Below are 12203 nucleotides of genomic sequence, written 5' to 3'. Positions count from 1 at the left end.
ATCAGTGATGTTTCTAAGGCAGGCATTATTTGTCTTCAAAAATTATGCACTGGCGTCCTGAATGGTTTTCAATCCCCCTCCCCCAAATACAAACTTGCTCCAGAAGAAAATCAATGAAAGCCCTGTAAATACAAGAGGATAAGCCGACTGAGTTCGCTATAAAAATCAAACCCTTATGAAATAAACTGATGCTCAAGGATGACAGTTTTTGAAGGGACAATCAGGGAGTGATGGATATAGTTCAAAATTTTGCTGCATAGACCCTTTCTCCAAGGATTCCAAGCTTAGCCTTCCATAGTAATATGCTTCACTTACATCATTTGTTAAATACATTTTTAGAGATGTACAATAGGATCTAATCATTTTTAATATTGAGTCAATGGGAAAATGCACTCCAAATTCTAAAAGGAATTAATTTACAAATAAACAACTGGAATAAAATTATTTTTATATTAATGAGATATGGTCCAAAACTGAAGGAGATATGGTCCAAAACTCTAGAAGCTCATACAAGAAATGTAGATAGGAAAGACATAAATTCAAGAGCTGAAGCAAAGTATTTGAGCAATAAATAAGAGGCAAGGTAAGATCACTAGGGAAGGCCTTGGTTAGCAAAGGCTTGGTGTATGCCAGTTTCGGGAGTCTACACACTGGGAGCTATTGAAAGTTATTAAAGAAGTGACATGATGGAAGCAGAGGTTTAGGAATATTAATCGAGTGGCAGTTTCTATGACAAAAGGATGATTTCTGTTACTTGTTGGTGTGGATTTGCAGTTTTAACCCTTGAGGTTTAAGCATTTTTAATCTGCTTTCTCTGTGTTAGAATATATCTTGCTGCTATTCCCATGCAGACTGGATTCCTTGTCTTGTCTCCTAATTTTACAATTCATTTATTTATTAAAAGATTTTCATCAAGCACCTCCTGTGTGTCAGGCATTGTGGTAGGGATACCACAGTGAGAATTACAAGCCTAGGCCCTATCCGCACGAAGCTCAGAGTCTAATAGGGTGCCTATTAAACCACCAACGTGGTTTACATTGGTGAATGTTACACGTAAGCTTGAGAAGAATCTGTATCCTGCTGTTGTTGGATGGAATATTCTATAACTGTCAATAGACTGAGTTGATTGATAGTGATGTTCAGCTCAGCTATATCTTCATTGATTTTTCTGCCTTCTTGATTTATCAGTTGCTGACAGGAGGTGTTACGTCTCCAACTTTAATAATGGATTTGCCTGTTCTTCCTCCAGTAATTCATCACATTTACCATATAAGTGTTCCTATCAGTTTGTGTTTGCGGCAGCTTCTGTTCCAGGTTAAGCAGATCTCGGTGACTGTCTGGATTTGTCTATTCATACAGATTTTGGGGGGGGAATTTTTCCTGCAAATTCAGATTTCTAAGGAGTCAAGAAGAGTCATTGATTTTCAGGTTATCCACCTTTTTCTGTTATGACATGATTGATGACTCCCAAGCACTATACATATTGGAGCTGAAACCAGAAGTCTCAAACTTCTTGAACCTCTTTTCTAATTGGAATGGAAAGAGTCATTCTCCAAATCAGTGGCTGCATACCCTTATGTTGAAGACTTGTTAGTCTGCTCTAGCAATGATACCACATCTGGCAAAACAGTTGGTGCTACTAATTGGTTAAGTCTGCAGTAGCCTACAGTCTCTCTCCAAGATACACCTAGTTTATACAGGGGTCAGACTGGCAAATTAAACAGAGCTATGTTAGGCCCTCTTCCTTGGGATAACAAATTGTTCTTGTTTTACAATTTTGGCCCTGGGTGGGGAAGGCACAATTTCTCACATTTCCATTAGGTTTTCTGCACCATGATAGCTTTTACTTCAGAGATGAGGGCCCAATGGAGGGTTAACTTCAACTGCCAAGTATATCTACTTCAATTACTTAGGGACTGGAAAAATTATCACTGTGGGAGTAGGGGAGTCCGTGGGCACATTGGGTCCAGTGTGATTTGGACTTCAAACACAGATTGCCATTCTGGGGATCAATGTCAACTCAGAACTCGAAATGTCTGGTTATTTCCTTTCCCACAGTGTACAGTCACCTGTAAAAGTGGTCAGAGGTCTGTTCAGGGGAAGACTGGAGATATTGTCATGATATGTACTTGGACTGATGCTGTGGGGTCCTTCCTTTTAGGAACCCAGCCACTTCTTTGGTCTATGATTTCTGGATCTGAAAATTGGTTCAGGTCTGGGAAATGAGCAAACAACTATGTCTTCTATTGGGTTAACTGTCCTCAGCCTCTCCTCCTCCATTCTTAATTTCTTTTAATTATAGCTGTTGAACAGCACCATCATGAATTGGCTTGGCAGCCAGGATTGGAGGTGGGGCAGCTCCTGAGGCTGGGGAGAACTGGTTGCCTTGCTGGAGAGAGGCCTGTCGAGCACCTTCCAGGACAGTGAGTGCTCTAGCCCTTACTAGAGCTAGAGGTGGGCCACCTCTGCCCATCCAGAGGGTCCAGGTGGAGTTGTAGAGCTGACATCATCACGAGCATCCATCCAGCTGTCCTGTCACAGTTTTAGGATCCCTGGTTATCCCCATCAGGGCCCTGCCCTTCACATAACAGGCCCGCTTGGACTGGGTATTCAAATGCCTCTGGAGCTCTGCAACCCTCACAATCGGGTCTTCAGCCTCGCTGTTCTATTGTGGCTGCCCTTTCACTACTGGTACAGATGGCCTCTTTAGAAGCTACCACAAAGGCTCTCTGCTTTTCACTCTTAGATATTAAGTGCTTGCTAACTATTCTCAGCCTCTCATTATCCTTATGAAGGATGACAATACAATTGGGCAATAATCCCATATTTTCCAAATGCCTGCATCATGGCTTCTTCCACAGTATTTCCCTACATGAGAACATTTTCCAAGGTCACCATCAGTGAAATCTTTAGCAACTCAACAGCCACACTGAGCCAGGTCTAGTGGTGCCACGTCTACTAATCAGGACAGCCCCTACTGCCTGCTACATAGTGAGCCAGCGCCAAATCCCACCTAACCTCCTGTTTTCTCATGTCACTCCCAGTACCTCTAGTTGTAGATGTGGTCTTCTGAGAAGCAGATAACAAGATGGGGTTAAATGTGAAAAGATGCTATTATTAGAAATGTCTGTGTGAGAGGAAACAGGGAAGGAACAGGAGAGGGCTGGGAAAGTAGTCAACTGTAATGCAAGTCTGACCCCCAGTGAAGGGGAGAGGGAGAGAAGGTCCTGGAAGTGGAAGCATCCCAGGCTGGCATGCAGCCTAAGGAAAGTCTGGCAAAGCCAGCAGGGAATCCTTAAGCCAAAGTCACTGACAGTGGGGTCCCATATTTCCTAGGAATAGGTCTGCCTTGGTATCCCCACTGCACCTGATCATGGGCCTGGAACAGCCTGTGGGAGGTGAGGTCTTGATGAAAAGCAGGGATGGATTTCGAGCCCAACACCAAGGGTCCTCAGTCAGTTAAGCTTCCTGTCCTGGGAAGTCTGTGAGGTGCATTCTCTGAGTGGACAGACTGACTGCTTTTCTTAAGGGCATTTCAGTTTTTCAAATGAAGAATCCTCCAATCTCCTACTCTTTGAGGGTTAATCCTAGCTGCTGGTTTTCTGGGAGTAGGGCAAGTTGGAGAGAGCTGAGAGTTCCATTATCCAGATCACATATTTTCATTTAATTATATTATTTTAGACCTGTATCTCACTCTCACCCCCATCTGTGCCTGAAGGCCCAAAGTCCAAAGCTACTGCAGCTTAATTTTTTTCCAGAAAACAGACGACTGACTGAAGGAGAGTATCCTGGCACATGGGGTGGCAGAGGGGTCCCAGTAACTAACTGCTCCATGTACGTATATATGTTCAATTAATCTCTCAGTTTCCAGCTCCATCCTCACCTCCACCTTCTTCAGCACCTGATGCTGCCAAGTTCTAAGGCACTAAGTGGGTCTGAAGAGTGACTGCTCTAATTTCACTGATATTCCTCTCGGCAGGCACTTTGCTGTTTCTTCCTCAACTCTAAGTCAATGACTATGCCTCCAACTGAGGCTCTTCTAAAATTTGTTAATACATTTGTCCAAACGCATAGAATGTACAACACCAAAAGTAAACCCTAGGGTAAACTATGGACTTCGGGTGATTATGATGGGTCAATTTAGGTTCATTTTGATGAGTGATGTTGTTAAGGGGAACAGCCATGCATGTGTGGGGTAGAGGGTATACGGGAAATCTCCATACCTTCCTCCCAATTTTGTTGTGAACCTAAAACTGCTCTAAAAAATAAAGTGTTATGCAAGTAAATAATTTTAAAAATTGCCTAGAGAGAAAATGAGAACACATTTTGGATTTTGCAAAACTACATTAGTCATTAAGTACCTTGGACCATTAAAAGCAATACATTTGTGATTCCAATTATAAAATTATTATACACATCAGAAATCCTTTAAAAATTATAAAACCATACTATAATAACCTTAAGGTTCATTCTAGAGTTTGATTCTTTATTTTACTTACTTCAAAATAAACTAGTATTTAAAAACGATTTCATCATAGGCACATAGTCTCTCATCCCGTCACTTCCAGTTCATTAGAAGACCCACAACTTAAAGTTCTTGGTCTTCCCAAGGAGCTGGTTTTATCTGATTATATAATCAGTCATCATGTACTAGAAAACTGCCTAAAAAGATATCCTAAAGCTACAGCTAAATTGAAGACACCACTAGAAACTACCCAGCCCACCCCAAATCACGCACACACAAAATTAATTCTTACTATCACGGAAAAGCTGTTCTGTTTTGTTTTTGAAACTAAACAGATCTTAGCATTCCAAACAGTATCATACTTCACCTATATTCATGTCTTAATTTTCTTGTAAAAAGTCACCTTCCAACAGGAGATTGAAACAACAGGGAAAGAATAAGAAATTTCAGGATACTATTCACATACCTGAAATCAAATATACTTAGATTTTTGTAAAGTCCCTTTCATCTATACCAAGTGGAAAAGAAGCTCTATTAGCCACTTATTTTTTTAAAACAATCGCAATTACTATACTGAGGAACACATAAAAACTACAAGCTTAAAAAATCACTCTATTGAATGCTTACAAGAGAAAAACCTGAGAATACAATTAATCACAACTCCTAGATATGCTGTACCTCTTAGTGAAAGCAATTGCAACAATGAATGAGCACGGCGTTCTGCATGCTTAAATGACAAGCGCCCCCTGGTGGACAACATTGTTATTAGATTTATATATAAAATCTGTAACTTTTCTCTGATTTGAGGCTACACCTGTCTCCAAATTAACCATTCTGATCTTTGGGGAGAACACGAATCTGGTGATGCCTATAACATAATACCTCATATTGATTCTACAGACTTAGTTTTTAGCTAATTGAACCTTTCTTTAAATACCTTAAGATTATATTTATAAGGACGTAGTAAGGATTTGAATTTCGGCAAATTGGCTTTCTAGCAATTGATTCTCTACAAATTGACCAAGAGTCCTGCAGAGAACATTTGAGGTGAGACTAAATGTCTTCCCTCCCTTGTGCCTCCCCCCACCAGGCCGTCTTGTTGGCTTTAGGAGCGGGATCTCCTGTGCTCTAACCATCTGATTGACAGAGCATGTGTGCTGGTAAGAGGTTTCCTTGAAGGGTCCAAGTTGTCTGGATGTAGTGGAAAACAAAGGAGAGTACACTGATGGAAAAATTAGAAGCAGAGACAAATAGGGGTGCTATGGTCTGAATGTTTGTGCCCCCCCCAAATTCACATATTAAAATCCCAACGCCTGATGTGATGGTATCATGGGAGATGCTTAGGTTATGAGGTTTAAGCTCTCATGAATAGGATTAATGTTCTTATAAAATAGATCCCCCAGAGCTCCCTTACCCTTTCCACCATGTGAAGACACAGCAAGAAGGCGTTGTCTATGAACCAGAAAGCGAGCCCTTACCAAGCACTGAATCTGCCGGTGTCTTAATCCCGGACTTCTCAGCCTCCAGAACTGTGACAAATAAATTTCTGTTGCTTATAAACCACCCAGTCTGTAGTATTTTTTTTTAACAGCCCAAACAGACTGAGATAAGGTGTCACTGATTTTGATTCCAGATGAGTCAAGGACCAAGACTCCCGCTGTCATAGAGTTGACCACAGGGAAATGGTGGAAGTTGGTGATAAAGACTTTATAGTAACTCTTGTCACAAGACATGCTGTCTTGCACATCTTTCTCTGAGGGATATAAATTCCTTAAATTGGTTTGTTTCTTTTTCCCAGATTGTGCTCTGTAATAGAACCTATTGAAATGCCTGCTAAAAAGACCAATGTTCAGGGCTTACCCTAGACCTATGAAATGAGGATCTCTGGGAGTAATGCCCAGAATGTATACTTTCAATAAATTATCCATGTGATTCTTATAGAGTTTGAAAATTAAAGAACCACTACTCGAAAGACTGACCAGCAGCTAAGGATGCAGCAGTGCTGGGCAGTAAAGGGAAGTTGGGAAGTAGAGGAGCCAACCCTCTTTCCTGTTTGTGGCACAGTATCAGAGGTACTAAGCTTGACTTGGCCTGAACAAGCTAATCTAGGAAACAAGACATGCACTGCCAAATGTGAGTAGTGACAGTAAAGCACTGAAAGATTACTCAATTTATTGCTGGGGAACCCTCTGCAGGGCTGCACGGTGTGAGCCATCAAGCTCTGATAAAGAGCACAGTGCACCCTTAGCTCTGTAACCTAACTACCTAACTAGAGATTAATGAAGAGGCCTGGAGGGCCAGGTCAGAACCTGAGAAATAGCTATTGCTCATCAGAGGTGAAACAGCCGGATTAGCCTTAACTTTTAGTTATTTGGTATGCTTAAAACAGATTCTAGCCTTCCAGAAAGGCTACAGATCTTTGCAGGACACACCTGGAAATTCCTGATACATTAGGGAGCCTCTACATTCTTTTTCTGGTGGACACAAACAGAAGGGGCTAGAAAATGTACACCCAGCTAGCCCAAGGGAAGTAAAGGTTCTGTGCTTTTTATTAGAAGCTTTAACCCCCTGCAGAAGCCCCTGCTTTCTGGGCAGGTACAAAGAACCACAAAATTCTGTGAGAGCTTTAAGAAGGTACCAGAAGATTCACAACTGTGTAACAGCAGAGCTAAATAAGTCAAACAGATTGCACATCTCTGGGCCTTACCCTTGCCCTTATTCCTTCCAAATAGATTAAGGTTAATCTCACAACAGACTTGTTTTAATGAAATTTTACTTCTCCTTTATCAAGGGAAGGAAGGAAGAGAACTAACACGCTGCTCACTCTGTCAGCCACTATGCTTTTGGCTTGACATATCTCTAGTAGTCTGCATGACAACCTTACAAGAGAGTTTAACTAACTCTATTTTACAGATGAGGAAATTAAGCCTCAGAGAGATGAACTAACTTCCTTAGTGTCCCATAGTTTGAATTTGAACCAGAACAGTTTAATTCCAGAAGCCATGTTTCCATGGCTTACACTCACTCCATTTTCTCACCCCTACTTTCCTCTGCACCACTTCTTTCCCCCAATATCCTCTCTTCTGGTTAGCACTTGCTTACATCCTTCGCCTCTGAATAATTTGCCCAAACTATGGACCATGCGCTCTATCCTACCCTGCACCAGAAGTTTCCTGGAGAATATCCTTTTGCTGATCATTCATAAACCTTCTCCTCCCTTGGCTTCTGGGATGCCACTCTTGCCCACTTCTCCCCCTCATCCTTTTTCAATATTTTTCCTTCTCATTGATCTTCACTGAATTACCTTAAACGTTAGTATTTCCCAGGGTTCAATCCTCAATCCTATTTGTGAGACTATATATTTTTGCCTGAGCAATCTTTAAACTTTCATGACTTCAAGTGACACTGATGACTCCATGGCCTCTATTTCCAGAGAGACAACGTTCTGCAGTCTAAAACTATTTCCAGTTGCTGACTGACCACTGGTATCTGTGTAATACATACAAACCTAAGTCATTTCTTATTATCCCCACCAGTTCTGATTTCTAGAGCCCTGCTCCTTTTAATCCACAAAGTTATTCAAGCTTAACCATCCTCAAATCCTCTCCCACTCTCACCCGAGTATCTAGATACGTATAAAATCCACATTCCTCAACATCTCTTCAATCTGTCACCTCTGCTCCATCCCCATATACTACTGTCCAAGCTGAAAAACACCTTCCCTTAGATTATTACAAGAGCATCCTAACTGGTTTTCCTGCTTCAAGTCTCACCCATCCCTGGGGAGTCCTGGGGGGTGGGGTAGGAGATGACTTTAAAACTGTATACAAAATACTTCAGTAGCTTCCCATCACATATAAAAAGTTCACACTCCCTAACATGGATACAAAATCCTTTATTATGTAGTCCTTGCATGTATTTCCAAGCTCATCTCCCATCACCTCTCTTATTTATTCCTGACATACTGAGCTAACTGTAGACCTGGGGTGTCTTTAGATAGATCGATCCAGAGTGACGTTATCTTTATTTGAAAATTTGAATATGTGCATATCTCGTGATCTAAAAACTCCGCTATAAGTGTGCTAGAGCAGCGGTTCTCAAACTTCTGTGTGTATTCGAGTTAGCTGGAGAACTAATAAAGACTGCAGAGGTAGCAAGCTGGATAAAGAATGGGGCTGAACTTTATATTTTTATGAAGTTCTCCAGGTGATTCTGTTACTATGGAAGTTTGAGGACCACTGCCCTAAAGCAAGAGCCAGCAAATTACAGCCTGGACACCAAATCTGGCTGCCGCCTGTTTTTGTAAAGGAAGATGTGTTAGAACACAGCAGTGAAAATGTGTAGTTGCAAGGGAGATGGGGTGACCTATAAAGCTGAAAATATTTACTCTCTAGCCTTTGCAGAAAAGTTAGCAAAGTCCAGAGGAACACTCTGTACTCAGAGACATTTATAAGGATGTTCACCTTGGCAATGTTTGTCATAGTGAGATTTTGAAAAGTCTTCAATGTACTGAAATAGAGGAATGAATACATAAATTAGGATATATACATCTAATGGAATACTATACAGCAGATAAAATTTACTAGATCTTTATGTATTAACATGGATAGAATAAAAATATTAGAAGAATGCCACATACAGCATGATTTTTTTTATATGAATGTTTAGACACAATATATGTAGAAAGGTATTTTATTATTTTTGTGTGTGTGTGGTATGCGGGCCTCTCACTGTTGAGGCCTCTCCCGTTGCGGAGCACAGGCTCCAGACGCGCAGGCTCAGCGGCCATGGCTCACGGGCCCAGCTGCTCCGCGGCATGTGGGATCTTCCTGGACCGGGGCATGGACCTGCGTCCCCTGCATCGGCAGGCGGACTCTCAACCACTGCGCCACCAGGGAAGCCCTAGAAAGGTATTTTAAAATAAACTGGAATGGCATATACTAAATCCAAGATCATCTTGCCTCGACTCTATAAAGTATTTTCATTAAAAAAGTTGAGGTCAAAAAGTGACAAAAATCCAAAGATTTGCAAATACTACAATATATTTTTTGCCATATTGTCCTCTGTGGGTTTTGTTGTATTTAAAATTGAAACCAGAAATACCCTAAACTATTTAACTATAGGGGAAAGTAATTGAACATTAATAATCCAATGCAATGGAATATAATGTAGCCCTTAAAAATGTACATGAAGAAAACATAAGAAATAATTGATTTAATTGTCCATGGTGAACATACCAATAGAATACAAAATTGTCCATGAAGTAAGGTTACAATTACATATTTTTTTAAAAGTGCAGTCCTTTTTTTTATTCCTTTTTTCCCCTTTTGGTTGTCTTATCTATTGAGTTGTTCCTTTTAATCAATATATATACATACCAAAAATTACTAAGAAGACAACAGTAGATGTGTTTAACTTAATACTTTTCTTCTCTTTTATTTTCCAAATAATACTAAATAAATACATATTACCTTAAAATGAAATGTGGTGATAGAGCTTGTGTGTGGCAGATGGAACTGACTGCACATCCAATGTCCATCTTCCCCTTCGTCCTACTATGCTCAGTTAAAACACTACAAATCTCAGCCTTCCTTGCAAACATGGGTGGCCAGGTGATAAAGTTCTAACCAATGAGATGTACAGGGAAACTGCTGGGTGCAGCTTGTTAAGAGGAAGCTGACTTGACTAGCTTTCACCTTTCCCTTTTCCCTTCTCCTACTTCTTTACCTGAATGAGACTGTGAAGCAAGTGAGAAGCCATCTTGTGAGCATGGGGACAAAGCCACTCATTAAAGGACGGCAGAGTGGAAAGTCAGGAGGAGTCTGGATTCCTGAAGGCATTATAGAGCCACTGCACCAACCCTGGACTGCATACCTTCCACCTTTCCTGTTACATGAGGAAAAGCTCCAAAATACCTTACTTGTTTAAGCCTTTCTCCTATATGCAGCCAAACATAACCCTTAACTGAGACATCTTGCTAAAATTAAAGTTTAACAAATTATATCACTGTAAGGCACTTTAAAGTTTACCTAAGCATACTGCCTTCAGATGAGAAAAGCAATCTTCAGAAAGGTTGAAGGCTTGAAGCCCATCTGTATCCAAACAAGGACTAGAACCCCACTCCCACTTAAGTAAATACTTTTTTCTAAAATATTAAAATCAAGTCCACTTTAGTGGTCCAGGTTGAAAATAACTTATTGGATGTTTCATATTTCTTTTTCTAATGAGAACATTTAAAGAAATTAGACATGCACAGGTCAAAAACCAGTGCTCATCCTTCTGTTGCTCATAAGCAAAGCTGCACTTTGAAGTTACTCAAAATCAGTATTCAAACTAACTGACATCAGTTTCTTAAGTATGTGGGTTCAGGTTACTCCTAAAGACTAAGCAATCTACAACAAGGATAGAGAGTCCGTAAATTTACAAATAGCATTTGAAGTCATACTCTGTCCCACAAAACAACTAATTTAGGCCCTTTTCTCTGATTATCAACCTAACAGAAAACCAAAAATGTTTGTATTACACAAATGGTACATGTCTGAATCTCACAAATATTGTCTCTGATATAAAGAATAAGACTATTGCTTTTGTCCTCGGAAAAGAGAGATTTCTTTCCTATCCTGGATATAGGATTTTTGGATCCCCAATGCTTTTTGCTCAGTAGTTGGCTACTTCCATCACCAACTCCCTGGTTAGATTCCTAATCCCTGCTCTTCAGACAAACGCCCCCTGGATTCCACTGTGTAAGAAAACCCAGGTACTCAGGGCATCTGCCCAGAGAATAGAGAGGACCAGCTCTTTAAGAGCCTGAACTTTCCTTCTGCTTAGTATGTGGCCCCACTCTTGGTTCTTCTAACATTTCTTTTGTTCTATACTGAAGAGAAATGTAATTCTCTGCCTCCAGATCTAAACCTCTTAAGAGAAAGACATTTTCTTCAAGAATAACACAAATTCATCAAGGGAAATAAGTGTATTTTTGTGAACATGAATAAATTACAGAGTCTGAGGTAGCAATGAGGAAACTGATTAAATGCTTCTTAGATATGCTACAGAGTCTTCTCCCATGTCACACCAGCACTTGTTGCTACCCTCCAGGAGGCTAGATACCCCGTTTCTTGAGCTATGACTGGGGGTAGGCTGTCAAGAAGCAGGAAGCCAGAATATATTATATTCTGTAGGTAGAACTTGACATTTTATATTCTGTAGGTAGTAATAAAATTCTACCTACAGTTAAGAAACACTAAGCTTAAAAGAGCCCTTGCAGCAATTTCTAAATACCACAAGATGGAGCTATGACTCCATGGCAGAGGACAAAACTTCACCACTTTTCCAACAACAAAAAAACACACGTTATTTTCCTGACTTTCCAACACACAGACATAAGGGTATTTCTGGGTTGTAAATAACAGAGAGGTCTGCAAAAAAGTTAATTTCTCCCTCAATTCATTAACAAAAATACAAGATTTTTCTATGTCTTTCACTAAAAGTTTGCAGTTATTCAAAGAGCGCTCTCCATAAATGCCCAGGGCTTCTGTGAATACAGCAGGCAGCTTAGTGCTCTACCTACAGCTACTGAGAAACACATTATTTCTGATCAGCAGTATCAAACGGCTGTTGGTATAGCAGAGTTAAATGGCAGAGGTTTAAGAGGGAGAGACTCTGACTCCACATTTCCAGACTGTGTGAAACTGAGTAAATCATTCAATCTCTTTAAGCTTAGAATCACATGTATTAAAAT

General features: G+C 40.4%; 1 protein-coding gene across 1 annotated transcript in view; it reads right to left on the bottom strand.

The window, feature by feature from the left end:
• CCDC169 (coiled-coil domain containing 169) overlaps nucleotides 1-12203 on the bottom strand; it is a 42251-nt gene that overhangs the window by 11158 nt on the left and 18890 nt on the right.

Source organism: Orcinus orca, chromosome 18 (genome assembly GCF_937001465.1).
Source record: "Orcinus orca chromosome 18, mOrcOrc1.1, whole genome shotgun sequence".
Taxonomy (NCBI): domain Eukaryota; kingdom Metazoa; phylum Chordata; class Mammalia; order Artiodactyla; family Delphinidae; genus Orcinus; species Orcinus orca.
The sequence above is the reverse complement of the archived record's forward strand: the minus strand, read 5'-3'. Positions and strand labels throughout refer to the sequence as shown.